Source organism: Mesoplodon mirus (genome assembly GCF_964341445.2).
Source record: "Mesoplodon mirus genome assembly, chromosome: 19".
Lineage (NCBI taxonomy): Eukaryota > Metazoa > Chordata > Mammalia > Artiodactyla > Ziphiidae > Mesoplodon > Mesoplodon mirus.
Genome location: NC_138995.1, coordinates 50,761,536 through 50,775,159, shown reverse-complemented (window position 1 = coordinate 50,775,159; position 13,624 = coordinate 50,761,536). Strand labels below are relative to the sequence as shown.

The 13,624-nt window shown below is 38.3% G+C and overlaps 1 pseudogene across 1 annotated transcript; it reads left to right on the top strand.

Moving 5' to 3' along the window:
- The first annotated feature begins 5,562 nt into the window (after nucleotides 1-5,562).
- Nucleotides 5,563-5,846, top strand: LOC309795132 (signal recognition particle 9 kDa protein-like; annotated as a pseudogene). Its single transcript has one exon. The product of its transcript is annotated as a signal recognition particle 9 kDa protein-like (transcript).
- Nucleotides 5,847-13,624: the final 7,778 nt, after the last annotated feature.

Here is a 13,624-nt window from a genome sequence, read left to right as displayed (position 1 = left end):
CAGGTTGGGTGATGATGGGGCTCTGGGAACTTTCTCCCCTTTCTCCCTTCCAGGGAGGGGAAAGGGACTGGAGATTGAATCAATCGCCAAAGGCCAATGATTTAATAGATCACACCTATGTAATGAAGCCTCCATAAAACCCCAAAAGGATGGGGTTTGGAGAGCTTCCAGGTTGGTAGAGATTCAGGGAGAGTGGCGTGTTCAGAGAGCATGAGAGCTCTGCACCCCTCCCCCATACCTTGCCCTATGCATCTCTTCCATCTGGCTGTTCCTGAGTTATAATCTTTTATGATAAACTGGTAACCTAGTAAGTAAAATGATTCTCTGGATTCTGTGAGCCACTCCAGCAAATTAAATGAGGAGGGGGTTGTTGGAACCTCCAATCTATAGCCAGTTGGTCAGAAGTCCAACAACTTCAGAAGTGAAGTTGTCAGAAGTGACAACCTGGACTTATGACTGGTATCTTGGGTAGGTGGAGTGGGGAACAGTCTTGCAGGACTGAGCCCCTCACCTGTGGAATCTGATGCTATCTCTGAGTAAACAGCGTCAGAATTGAGTTGAATTGTAGGACACTCATTTGGTGTCCCAGAATTGCTTGGATGTGTGGAGGAAAAAAAACCCACACATTGGAACTGGGGGTACAGGACCCTTTTACCCTGGACCCGAGTTTGCTTAATAAGAGCTTTGAGATTTAATCTCTGTCCTTTGAGGAGTCCTATTTCCCACACTCCTATCTGGGCTCTGAGGCTCAAAGATGTGAAAATCCATTTAAATTATAAACACAATGGAAAAAAATCTAGTCATGCCTATGTAGGGAACACATCTGGTTAAAATTAACATCAGATAAAAATCAGTTAAAAAGAAAAAAAGTGAAAAAATATTCTTTGAAATTAAAAGCCATACAAACTACTGTGTCACTGATAAGTTGAATAAGAAATTGACCTGCAATCTACAAAATCATTGGAAGAAACAATAGTGAAAATACTTCAGATCGAAATCTGTGGAATGAGGTTACCTGAGTACCCAGAGATACCACCTTCAACACAGTGCCAAAAAAAACAGGGCAAAAACTTAAGCTCTATATACATTTTTGGACGGAAGTTCTAGTTTCAGTAAGGCCAAAAGTTTAAATAAAAATGACCACAAAAGGGAAAGACGAAACTCAAGAACTGGGGAAGAAGGTCTAGTCTAAATCACTGATGAGTCAAATTATTAAAAATTGATTTAATTTCCAATGAATGATGAGGAATAAAACAGTGGTTAGAAGGAAACTTTTAGCCTGAAAGTAATCTATGACTTAGAAATTAAGGCAGAAAACTAAGAAGCTAGCAGTCTACTTTCACGGCAGAAAACTAACAGAACAATAGGATATGAGAGAGGGAAGAAATAATTAGATGGGGGCAGAGAGAAGTGCTCATGGGGATACAGGAGGCAGGAAGAACATATGGAGTTTGTGAATAAAATCACTATAAAGAAACAGTCCTTGGGACTTCCCTGGTGGCACAGTGGTTAAGAATCTGCCTGCCAATGCAGGGAACATGGGTTCGAGCCCTGGTCTGGGAAGATCCCACATGCCACGGAGCAACTAAGTCCATGCACCACAACTACTGAGCCTGCGCTTTAGAGCCTGCGAGCCACAACTACTAAGTCAGCGTGCCACAACTACTGAAGCCTGCATGCCGAGAGCCCATGCTCCGCAACAAGAGAAGCCACCGTAATGAGACGCCCGCACACCGCAACAAAGAGTAGCCCCCGCTCGCCGCAACTAGAGAAAGCCTGCACGCAGAAACGAAGACACACGCAGCCATAAATAAATAAAAATTTTTAAATATATATTAAAAAAAAAAGAAGCAGTCCTTAGGGAGGTGGATACACAAGGATTGTGCTAGATGTGGAACGAAGAAGACAGATACCCCTGGAGGCTATATTCAGGGAGTAACACTGGATGAAAAACAAAGAGAGTCAAGTGTGGAGGCTTTCCCATCTTACACAGAGATAGAGGGCAGCATGGATAACATTAGCAAGTGATGGGCACAAATGAGGAGTCAATAAACACGGGAAACAGCCCCTCAAGAGGAGATGAGGAAAATGAGCACAATCCCTTCCTCAGAAAGACAGTGCTTAAATCCATGCCTGTGGGAACTCAGGTTCAGAGGCAAGACTAGGAATCAGTCAAGAGACAGCCGCCCACACCTCTGCTGTGTCACCTGCAGCCACAGGGGGGCAGGCAATACCTTCTGTTCCAGAAGAGCTGGCCAGAGAGAGCAGTTAGAACAGGAGAGGTGAGAGAGGATTCAGGAAAAGCCAGGACCTCCCAAAGGACCTTGAGTCCTGCTGGTCTCAGAGTGAAGCCCCAGCAGAGGGAAGGCTCCACCGTGAAAGAGAAAACACAAAGGGAACATAATATTTGTCTATTTTCAAAATAAAATATTTAATACATGTTCAGGTAGAGATGGGTACAGAGACAGAAGTAAGGTAGAGGAATCAGCTAGACACCACAGGTATGTAATGATGGATAAATAAATGATATGTATGGGGAGATTATCCACATATGCAGACTTTATATGTTCACATAAATACTTATATTTATGCATCTCCCAGTAGAGATGTTTACATGAACTGCATTTACACTGTGAAGTTGACAAGGAGATAAAGTAAAAATAAAACAGCTATAGAGAGTGTCAGTCTCTCTGTTTAGTGGGAAGCACACGAGCACAGCTTCTCCCTTCCCTTCTGAACACCACTAATGCCTGCAGCAGTAGGTGGCAAATCACAGCCTGGGCCACGCCTCCCAGAATGTCACAAACATGGACATACATACCACAGAACTCACTAGAAACGAAAGCCAGGAAGTGTGGGGGCTGTGGAAGACAGCCTTCAAGTCGGAGGGACTAGAAAATTCCAGGATGGGGCACTGGGGAGTAGAGATTCCAAGAGGATCCAGATGCCTGTGCAAGGGCCAGGTAGAGAGCAGACGTGTGTCAGTAACTCAAATTTGGTACAGCAGACCCACCCGGAGGGCTTCTTAAAGACAGATTGCTGGGCCCCACCTCCAGAGTTTCTGATTCAGCAGGGCCTGAGAATCTGCTTTTCTAACACGTTTCCAGGAGACAATGATGCTACTGGTCCAAGGATCACACTATTAACTAATCTAACACTAGGTCTAGGGGAGGTACTGAAGAGCAAAGAAGCAGAAGGGACCTGAAGCCTTTGCTAGGGGTTTCTCTGTAAACTTCTCAAATATAAAAATCTTCAAGACACTGAAAGAGCATTTTCAGCATCATGTCTACAAATACAAGGTACCAGTCAGGGAGTGTTCCGTCAGGTAGTGATGGGCCCGACCAGGGTCCCCATGTAAACCTTTCAGAAAAATCTGTGACCCTGGCACTCTGAGAACCCCTATCTTCCACCTTCCCTCCTGGGGGAGTGGTGGGGGGAGTGTCTGACACCTTGTTTCCTGAAAACACTCCATTATAGCACAGGAAAGAACTTCTTCAAGACACCCATTTTTATGTACCTTCCTAGGTAAAAGTCACTCCCATTCAAGTAGGAATTTTTTAAATAAATTATCTGATATAATTCTATATCAGTTTAATTCTACATCAGTTTCATGGAAATCCTAAAAAATATAGAAAAGATATAAAAATAATTATCAAAAATATTCAGTGAGGTAAAGCAATACTTAGAGATACTATAATCCTAAAATACATATACCTATATGTGCTATTTTTAAAATCAAGGCAGAAACATAAGGGACTCTATACAAACCTCTAAATTTACGATTTCTAGTTTAACTCTAAAATTAATTTAGAGATCTGTCAAGAAAGATACATTTTTTAAAAATGGGAAAAAAATCTAAGTCAACTAATGGGTCAAAGAAAATAATCATTAGGAGGTAACTGCAAGCAAATGCCCAACCAAGACAAAAAGGTGTGTCACCCCCTGAAATGGGGGTTGGAGGAATATAAGACAGAAGAAATCAGGCCAGAATTTTAAGAAAGGAAATGATTTTCCATGTTAAAAAAAAGATCATGACAAATGGAAAGAAAGGAAAGAGGGAGGCAATAGTTACAGACTCTGGGGGGTGTTGGGGCAAATGAGAATAAAGGAGGCCGGAAGAGAGATGGAGAGTGTACACAAAATCATTCTCTAGAGCTGTACTGTCCAATAAGGTAGCCATCTCACGTGGCCATGGAGCACTTGAAATACATCTAGTCCAAAGTGAGAACGCCTAAGTGTAAAATACACTCCAGGGCTTCCCTGGTGGCGCAGTGGTTGAGAGTCCGCCTGCCGATGCAGGGGACGCGGGTTCATGCCCCGGTCCGGGAGGATCCCACATGCCGCGGAGCGGCTGGGCCCATGAGCCATGGCCACTGAGCCTGCGCGTCCGGAGCCTGTGCTCCGCAACGGGAGAGCCCACAACAGTGAGAGGCCCGCGTACCGCAAAAAAAAAAAAAAAGAAAGAAAGAAATGATGCTGGGATTCTGATTGAAATGGCCTAGAATTTATAGACTATTTTAGAAAGAACTGACATTTTAACATTAAATCTATCTATTGGGAATTATGGTATCTGTTTCCTTTTATTCAGGTCTTCTATGTCTTTCAGTAAAATCTTATACTTTTATTCAAGTAGATCTTCCGTAATTCTTTTTAGACCTATTCTGAGGCTTTATTCTAAGACCTATTCTTAGACCTATCCTAAGTTTTTATTTAGTTTTATAATGATATATATTGTGATTATTACATTTTCTAAGTAATTGTTACCTGTAAGTACATTTTTTAGTGTTGATCTTTTTTAAAATCAATTAATTTTTATTTATCTATTTGGCTGTGCTGGGTCTTGGCTGCGGCATGCGGGATCTTCGTTGCGGCATGCAGTATCCTTAGTTGCACATGCGGGATCTTTAGTTGCGGCATGCATGTGGACTCTCAGTTGTAGCATGCTAACTCTTAGTAGTGACATGTGGGATCTAGTTCCCTGACCAGGGATTGAACTGGACCCCCTGCTTTGGGAGCTCATAGTCTTAGCTGCTGGACCACCAGAGAGGTCCGTAGTGTTGATCTTATTTGTTTTTGTTTTTTATTGAGGTATAGTTGATTTACAGTGTCATGTTAGCTTCAGATGTACAGCACAGTGACTAAGTTATAAATATATACATATACATATTCTTTCTCATATTCTTTCCCTTATAGGTCATTACAAAATAGAGTATACTTCCCTATGCTATACAGTAGGTCCTTGTTGGTTATCTATTTTATATATAGTAGTGTGTATATGTTAATGATCTTATTTAAGAATATAAAACATATATAGAAATAGTTTCATTTTGTGTATATAAATTATACATATTGTTTTATAGCTGATTTGATTAGTTAACATTATCTCTTGGGAATTTTTCCACCTTGGTACATATAGATATTATATTTCTGGTTTTCTTTTAAGCTGCATATTGTTTCATAGTGAAAATGAGCCATGGGATTGGCTGGGCTCCTGCCGCGGTAGGTGGCTGCGAGAGGTAGGTGGGCCACATCGCGCCGCCTCCACCTCCGGTCGGTAGCTTTGCCTCCCTCTCCTGTTCTGCTGCGGGCCCACGATGCCGCAGTACCAGACCTGCGAGGAGTTCAGTCGCGCAGCAGAGAAACTCTACCTCGCAGACCCTATGAAGGCACGTGTGGTTCTCAAGTATAGGCATTCTGATGGGAGTTTGTATATTAAAGTAACAGATGATTTAGTTTGGTGTATAGAACAGGGCAAGCTCAGTAAAGAAGACTGAGAAATTCCACAGTCAACTAATGCAACTTATGGTGGCCAAGGAATCCGCAGTGTTGCCATGGAAATGGACTGAATGGTTTGAAATGAAGACTGTCATGTTCTTAGGAAGTAGATATCTTTTGAATTTGAGAAAGTGTTGGGACAGAAAATACTTTATGTAACTAAGTGGGTTATTCAGAAGCCAAAAGATCATTTTTTTGTACTTTGTTTTTAATGTTTACTTTAGAGAGCTAGGAATGTAAATGCTTTCAGTTAGAGAGCCTTTATTTTTGGAAATGGAACAAGGAATGCCTCTATCTTGGAAACTTTTTGCAGATTGTTTGATGTTAGGCAAAATAAATAATGGGCACTGAGACTGTCTGGATAAATGTTCTTTCCCAGAAACCACCCCTGAGGGTGCCTTTTTCCACCACAGCTGCCAACACATGACCACTCAGAACCATTTGTGGCCCCTTGGACCATTAGTCTGCGGCTTCAGGGTATAGACTATGTTTTCCTCCCCTTCTTCTTGGCTGCTCTTTCCTTTTAGAATTTTTATGAGATGAGAATACAGTAGACCCTCAGATTCCTCCAGGACCTTCAGCTGTTGTTTCATACTTGCCATCTGCACTGCATCCTGGCAAATTCCTCAGATCTATCTTCCCATTTAACATGTCCAACTTAAACTGTATTTATTCTTCCATCCAGCCCACTTACTATACTGTTTTTATTTCAGTGATTTCACTTTTTATTTCCAAGTTATTTTGCTGATCATTTTTAAAGAAGTAATAACCTCTCACATCTCTCTGAGTAATTAGACTCATTCTAACATTCTGCCCTATTTGCTTTATTAGCCCTATCCCCTGGTTCTATAATTGTTTAACTTTTTAACTACAAGCTACCCTGGATGTTGCAAAAATAGTACAGAGAGTTTCTGTGTGTTAACATCTTCCCCCAAATGTTAACATCGGAAATAACTATAGCACAATTATCAAAACCAAAAAATTAACATTATACAATACGAAGTGGTTTTCTCGTAATAGGATATTTATGCTTAACATATCTGTGTGCTTATGATTTAAACTCACTACTCCCTTCATTTTCAAGGATCCTATCTATTTTGTTTTCCTCTTCCTTTCTTTCCTGGCTTTGGTTCTACTCATTTGTTTAGTTTTTTTTTCTCCTCTAGTGGTATAGAATTTTAATCTCCTTTTGCCCTATTTATTTATTTATTAACATCTTTCTTGGAGGATAATTGCATTACAATGGTGTATTAGTTTCTGCTTTATAACAAAGTGAATCAGCTATGCCATATTTAATATTATTCTTTGCTTTCTATTTGTTTGATATTTTAATATTGCTATACCTGAATCTTTTGTTAACATTTTCCTGTGATATCTTTTTAAAAAATCCCTGTATTTTCAACCTGTACAAATCTATTTTAGTTGTTCCTTTAGTTGTTCCTTAAAAACAAAATTTCTTTTCCAATCTTAGAATCTTTGTCTTTCCATCCAATAACTCAACACATTATTTTATTGAATTAACAATAATAGTAATAGTAACATTAATTTGAACAATTATTATGTGCCAGGCCTATGTGTAGTATTTTACATTGATTATAACAATGGATTATACCATTTCATCCTAAGAAATGTACAATTATTCACATTTTTTAGATGTGGAAAGTAAGACCAGAAAAGGTACTAGAAAGCTTTGCCCAATGTTACACAGAAAGTGGAAAGCAAGAATTTGTACCCACAAAGATTGGCTTCCAAGTCCACAGGCTTAGTCACTATGATATATTGCTACTTTTGGACTCATTTTTTTTAAATTCTGCTTTTCTTTTTCCCTATGCCTTCAGGCATTTTTGATCAGTTTTCTTCCTCCATTTATTTAATTCTATATGGAAAAGTCAGTATTCCCCCTCAAGCTACATCCTCTGACCCAGTTCAAATATTGAATATTGGGCTTCCCTGGTGGCGCAGTGGTTAAGAATGCGCCTGCCAATGCAGGGGACACGGGTTTGAGCCCTGGTCCGGGAAGATCCCACATACCGCGGAGCAACTAAGCCTATGCATGTGCCACAACTACTGAGCCTGCGCTCTAGAGCCCGTGAGCCACAACTACTGAGCCCGAGTGCCACAACTACTGAAGCTCGCGTGCCTAAAGCCTGTGCTCCGCAACAAGAGAAGCCACTGCAATGAGAAGCCCATGCACAATAAAGAGTAGCCCCCACTCACCACAGCTAGAGAAAAACCCGTGCGCAGCAACAAAGAACCAACACAGCCATAAATAAATAAATAAATAAATAAATAAATAAATAAATAAATAAATAAATAAAAAAAAAGAAAGTACAGTTCATTCACCAGGGAAGGTGGGAAGGAAATTAATAGAAACTGTCCCTGAAAAAGCTCAGACAGACAAAGACTTTCTAGACAAAGACCAAATAGACAAAGACTTTAAATCAATTATTTTATATATGTTCAAAGAGTGAAAGGAAACCACAAGAACAATGTTTCACCAAATAGAAAATATCAATAAAGAAAAAGAATTTACAAAAATGAACTAAATAGAAATTTTGAAGCAGAAAAGTACAATAATTGATATGAAAAATTCACTAGAAGATTCAATAGCAGATTTGAACAGGCAGAAGAAACAATTGGCAAACTTGAAGATAAATCAAATGAAATTATCCAGTCTGAGGAGCAAAAAGAAAAAGAAAGAAAAATGAATAAGAGACCTGTGGGACGTTTTCAAGCATACAAACATACATAAAATGATAAGTCTCAAACTGGGTAGGGGAGAGGAAGAAAGAATATTTGAAAGTAATGGCCAAAAACTTTCCAAATTTGATGAAAAACATGGATCTATACATCTAAGAAGCTGAAAGAGATTCACAGGCAGACACGTTATAATCAAATTGTTGAAAGCCAAAGATAAAGAGAGAATATTTAAAGCAGTAAGAGAGAAGCCATTCATCATATATATGGAATCATTAACAAAATTAACAGCTGATTTCTCATTAGAAACCATGAAGGCCAGAGGCAGTAAGATGACATATTCAAACTGCTGGAAAAGAAAAACCAAAATTGTCAGTCAAGATTTCTGTAACCAGTTAAACTATCCATCAAAAATAAAGGAGAAATTAAGACAGTCCCAGATGAAAGTTCATCAGTATTGACGTGCCCTTCAGGGAATGCTAAAGAAAGCCCTTCAGGCTGAAACAAAATGACACTAGACAATAACCCAAATCCACATGAAGAAATAAAGAATGCCAGTAAAAGTAACTATATAGGTAAATACAGAAGTCAGTATTAGTGTATATTTGGTCTATAACTCATTTTGACCCCTATATGAATTAAAAGACAACTGCATGGGGACTTCCCTGGTGGTTCAGTGGTTAAGATTCCATGCTCCCAACACAGGGGGGCCTGGGTTCAATCCCTGGTCAGGGAACTAGATCCCGCACACTGTAACTAAGAGCTCACATGCTGCAACTAAAGATTCCACGTGCTGCAACAAAGGTCCCACACGCAGCAACAAGGATCCCGTGTGCCACAACTAAGACCTGGCACAACCAAATAAATAAATAGATATTTTTTTAAAAAGCCAGCTGCATGAAAAAATAATTATAAATCTATAGTGATGGGCACACCTGTATAAAGATGTAATTTGTGACAATAATAAAAAGAGGGGATAGAGCTGTAAAGGAGCAGAGTTTTTGTATACTACCGAGGCAAAGTTGGTATTAATTCAAACTAGATTGTTATAAGTTTAAAATGTCAATTGTAGGGAATTCCCTGGTGGTCCAGTGGTTAGGACGCAGCACTTTCACTGCTCTGGCCCAGGTTCAACCATGGTCGGGGAACTAAGAGCCCACAAGCCACACTGCATGGCCAAAAGATAATAATAATAAATAATAATAAATAAAACGTCAACTGTAATCCCAAGAAATCACTAAGAAAAAAAAATATATATATACAGAAAGAGAAATGAGGAGGGAATCAGAATGGTACACTACAAAAAAACTCGATTAAAAATAAAAGAAGGCAATAATGAAGGAATTTGAGGAACAAAACATGTATAACATATGAAACAAATAGCAAACTGGCAGAAGTCCTGTCTTATTTAAATTATTTAAATGTAAACAGATTAAACTCTCCAATTAAAAGGCAGAGATTGGCAGACAAGATTTTTTAAAAGATCTAATTATATGCTGTCTACAAAAGACTCACTTTAGATCCAAAGACACAGTTTCAAAGTGAAAAGATGGAAAAAGACATTTTATGCAATTAATAATTCAAAGAGACTTGGAGTTGTTATAATATTAGACAAAATAGACTTTAAACCAGAAAATGTTACAAAAGACAAGGACATTATATATTAATTAAAGTGTCAACCTATCAGAAGATATAACAATTACAAACATATATGCAACTAACAACAGAGCCCCAAAATATATGATGTAAAACTGACAAGATTGAAAGAAGAAATAGTTCAATAATAATGGCTGAAGACTTCAATACCCCACATCCTTTAATGGACACACAACGAGATAGAAGATCAACAAGGAAATAGAAGAATTGAATAACACTATAAACCGACTAGACTGAACAGACATATATAAAACACTCCACCCAACAACATCAGAATAAACAGTTTTCTCAAGTGTACATGAAATATTCTTCAGGACAGACAATACATTATATCACAAAACAAGTTTCAATAAATGTATAAACTCTGAAACCATACATAGTATCTTCTCTGACCAAAATGGAATGAAATTAGAAATCAACAGAAGGAAATATGAATACTCACAATACATGGAAATTAATTCACATTCTTAAAGAAAAAAATCACAACAAATTTAGAAAATACCTTGAGATAAATGAAAACAAAAACACAACACACTAAAATTTATGGGCTACAGCTAATGCAGTACTCAGAGGGAAATTCATACCTATAAACTGCTACATTAAAAGGAAGAAAAATTTCGAATCAATAACCTAACCTTCCACCTTAAGGAACTAGAAAAAGAAGAGCAAAGAAATGTAAAGTAAGCAGAAGGAAGGCAATGATAAATATTAGAAAGGATATAAACAAAAAAATAGAAAAACAGTAGAGAATCAACAAAACCAAAAGTTAGTTCCTTGAAAATATCAACAAAATTGGTAATAATAGACTAAGATAAAAGGGAGAAGATTCAAGTTACTAATATCATGAATGAAAGAAGAGACATTTCTACTGACCTTACAGAAATAAAAAGGATTATAAAATAATATTATGAACAATTTTATGGTAACAAATTAGACGACCTAGATGAAATGGGAAAATTCCTAGAAACACACAAACTATCAAAACCTATTCAAGAGAAGTATGCCTCTCTATGACAAGAGATTGAATCAGTAAACAAATAACTTCTGTTATGGACTGAACGTTTGTATCTCCCACAAAATTAATACTGAAGCCCTACCCTCCAACATGATGATATTTGGATGTGGAGTCTTTGGGAGATAATTAGGTTTTGATGAAGTCATGATGGCAGGGTGCCCATGACGGGACTAGTAAGAAGAAACCAGAGAGTGCACCCTGTCTCTCCCTCTTTCCCTCTCTCTCTCTCTCAGTCTCTCTTCTCTGCCATGTGAGGATACAGCAAGAAAAGACACCACATCTGCTGGCCCCTTGATCTTGGACTCCCCAGCTTCCAGAACTGTGAGAAATAAATGCTTGTTGTTTAAGCCACCCAGCTTATGGTATTTTGTTATAGCACCTCGAATTGACTGAGACAACTTCTAACAAAGAAAAGTTAAGAATCAGATGGCTTCACCAGTGAATTCTACCAAACATTTAAAGAAAAATTAACAATACTTCTCAAATTTTCCCCTCAAAAAGAAAAGGAGGGAACACTTCCTAACTCATTCTATGAGGCCAATATTACCCTCATATCAAAGCCAGTTATATACATCACAGAAGAGAAAAACTACAGACCAATATTGTTTATGAATATAGATGCAAAAATCCTCAACAAAATACTAGCAAATTGAATCAAGCAGCTTACTAAAAGAATTACTGTATGCACCATGACTAAATGGAATGTATCCCAGAAATGCAAGGCTGGTTCAATACTGGAAAATCCATTAATGGAATACATTATATTAACAGAATGAAGGAAAAAGGGCATGTATGAAAATACCTATAACTGATATCACACTTAATGGTGAAAGCTTTCCCTTCTAAGACAAGAAACAATACAAGAATATCTGCTCTCAACAGGTCTCTTAAACATTGTCCTGGAAGTTCTAGCCAGGGCAATTGGGCAAGAAAAAGAAATAAATGGTATCCAAATTGAAAAGGAAAAAATAAAACTATCTATTCACAGATAATATGATCTTATAGAAAACTCTAAAGAATCCACTAAAAAACCATTAGAGCTAATAAACGAGTTCAGCAAAATTGCAGGATACAAAATTGATATACAAAACTCAGTTGTATTTCCATACACCAGCAATGAACAACCCAAAAATGAAATTAAGAAAACAATTCCGGGCTTCCCTGGTGGCGCAGTGGTTGAGAGTCCGCCTGCCGATGCAGGGGACACGGGTTCGTGCCCCTATCCCGGAGGATCCCACGTGCCGCGCAGCGGCTGGGCCCGCGAGCCATGGCCGCGGAGCCTGTGTGTCCGGAGCCTGTGCTCCGCAACGGGAGAGGCCACAGCAGTGAGAGGCCCGCGTACAGCAAAAAAAAAAAAAAAAAAAAAAAACAATTCCATTTAGAATAACATTAATAAGATACTTAAGAATAAGTTTAACTAATGAGGTATAAGACTTGTACACTGAAAACTACAAAACATATTGTTGAAAGAAATTAAAGAAAACCAAATAAACAGAAAAACATCCCATGTTCATGGACTGGAAGACTTAATGATGGTAAGATGGCAATACTCCCCAAAGTTACTGCAGAGTCAGTGCCATCCATATCATAATCCCAATAGCCTTTTTTGCAGAAATGGACAAGCTGACTCTAAAAGTCATATTGTTATTGCAAAGGAATGGCCAAAAATATCTTTTTTCTTGAAGAACAAAATTGAAGGACTCACATTTCTTGTTTTCAAAACTTACTACAATGCTACAGTAATCAAACCAGTATGGTACTAGCATAAAGACAGACATAGAGATCAATGGAATTGATGTTGATTTTTTTTTTTTTTTTTTTTTTTGGCCATGGTGTGTGGCAGGCAGGATCCTAGTTCCCTGACCAGGGATTGAACCTGGCCCCTGCTGTGGAAGTGCAGAGTCCCAACCACTGGACTGACAGGGAAGTCCCAGCTCAGTGGAATTGACTTGAGAGTCCAGAAATAAACCCATACATATGGTCAACTGATTTTCAGGAAGGGTTCAAGACTAGTCAATGGGGAAAGAATAGTCTTTTCAACAAATGGTGCTGGGACAATTGGGTATCAACATGCGAAAGAACTAATTTGGACTTCCACCTCATACTATATACAAAAATTGATTCAAAATGGATCAAACTTAAATGTAGGAGCTAAAACTATAAAACTCTTAAAAGGAAAAATAGGTATAACTTTTTGTGACTTTGCATTATGTAACTATTTCTTAAATATGACAGCAAAAGCACAAGCATCAAGAGAAAAGAATAAATTGGACTTCATCAAAATTAAAAACTTTTACACATCAAAGGACACGAACAAGAAAATGAAAATACAACCCAAAGAATGGGAGAAAATCTTTGCAAATAATATATTCATAAGGGCCTGGGATTATATAAATAATTATTACAACTCAAACACAAGAAGATAAACAATCCAATTTAAAAATGGGCAAAGCGGGCCTCCCTGGTGGCGCAGTGGTTGAG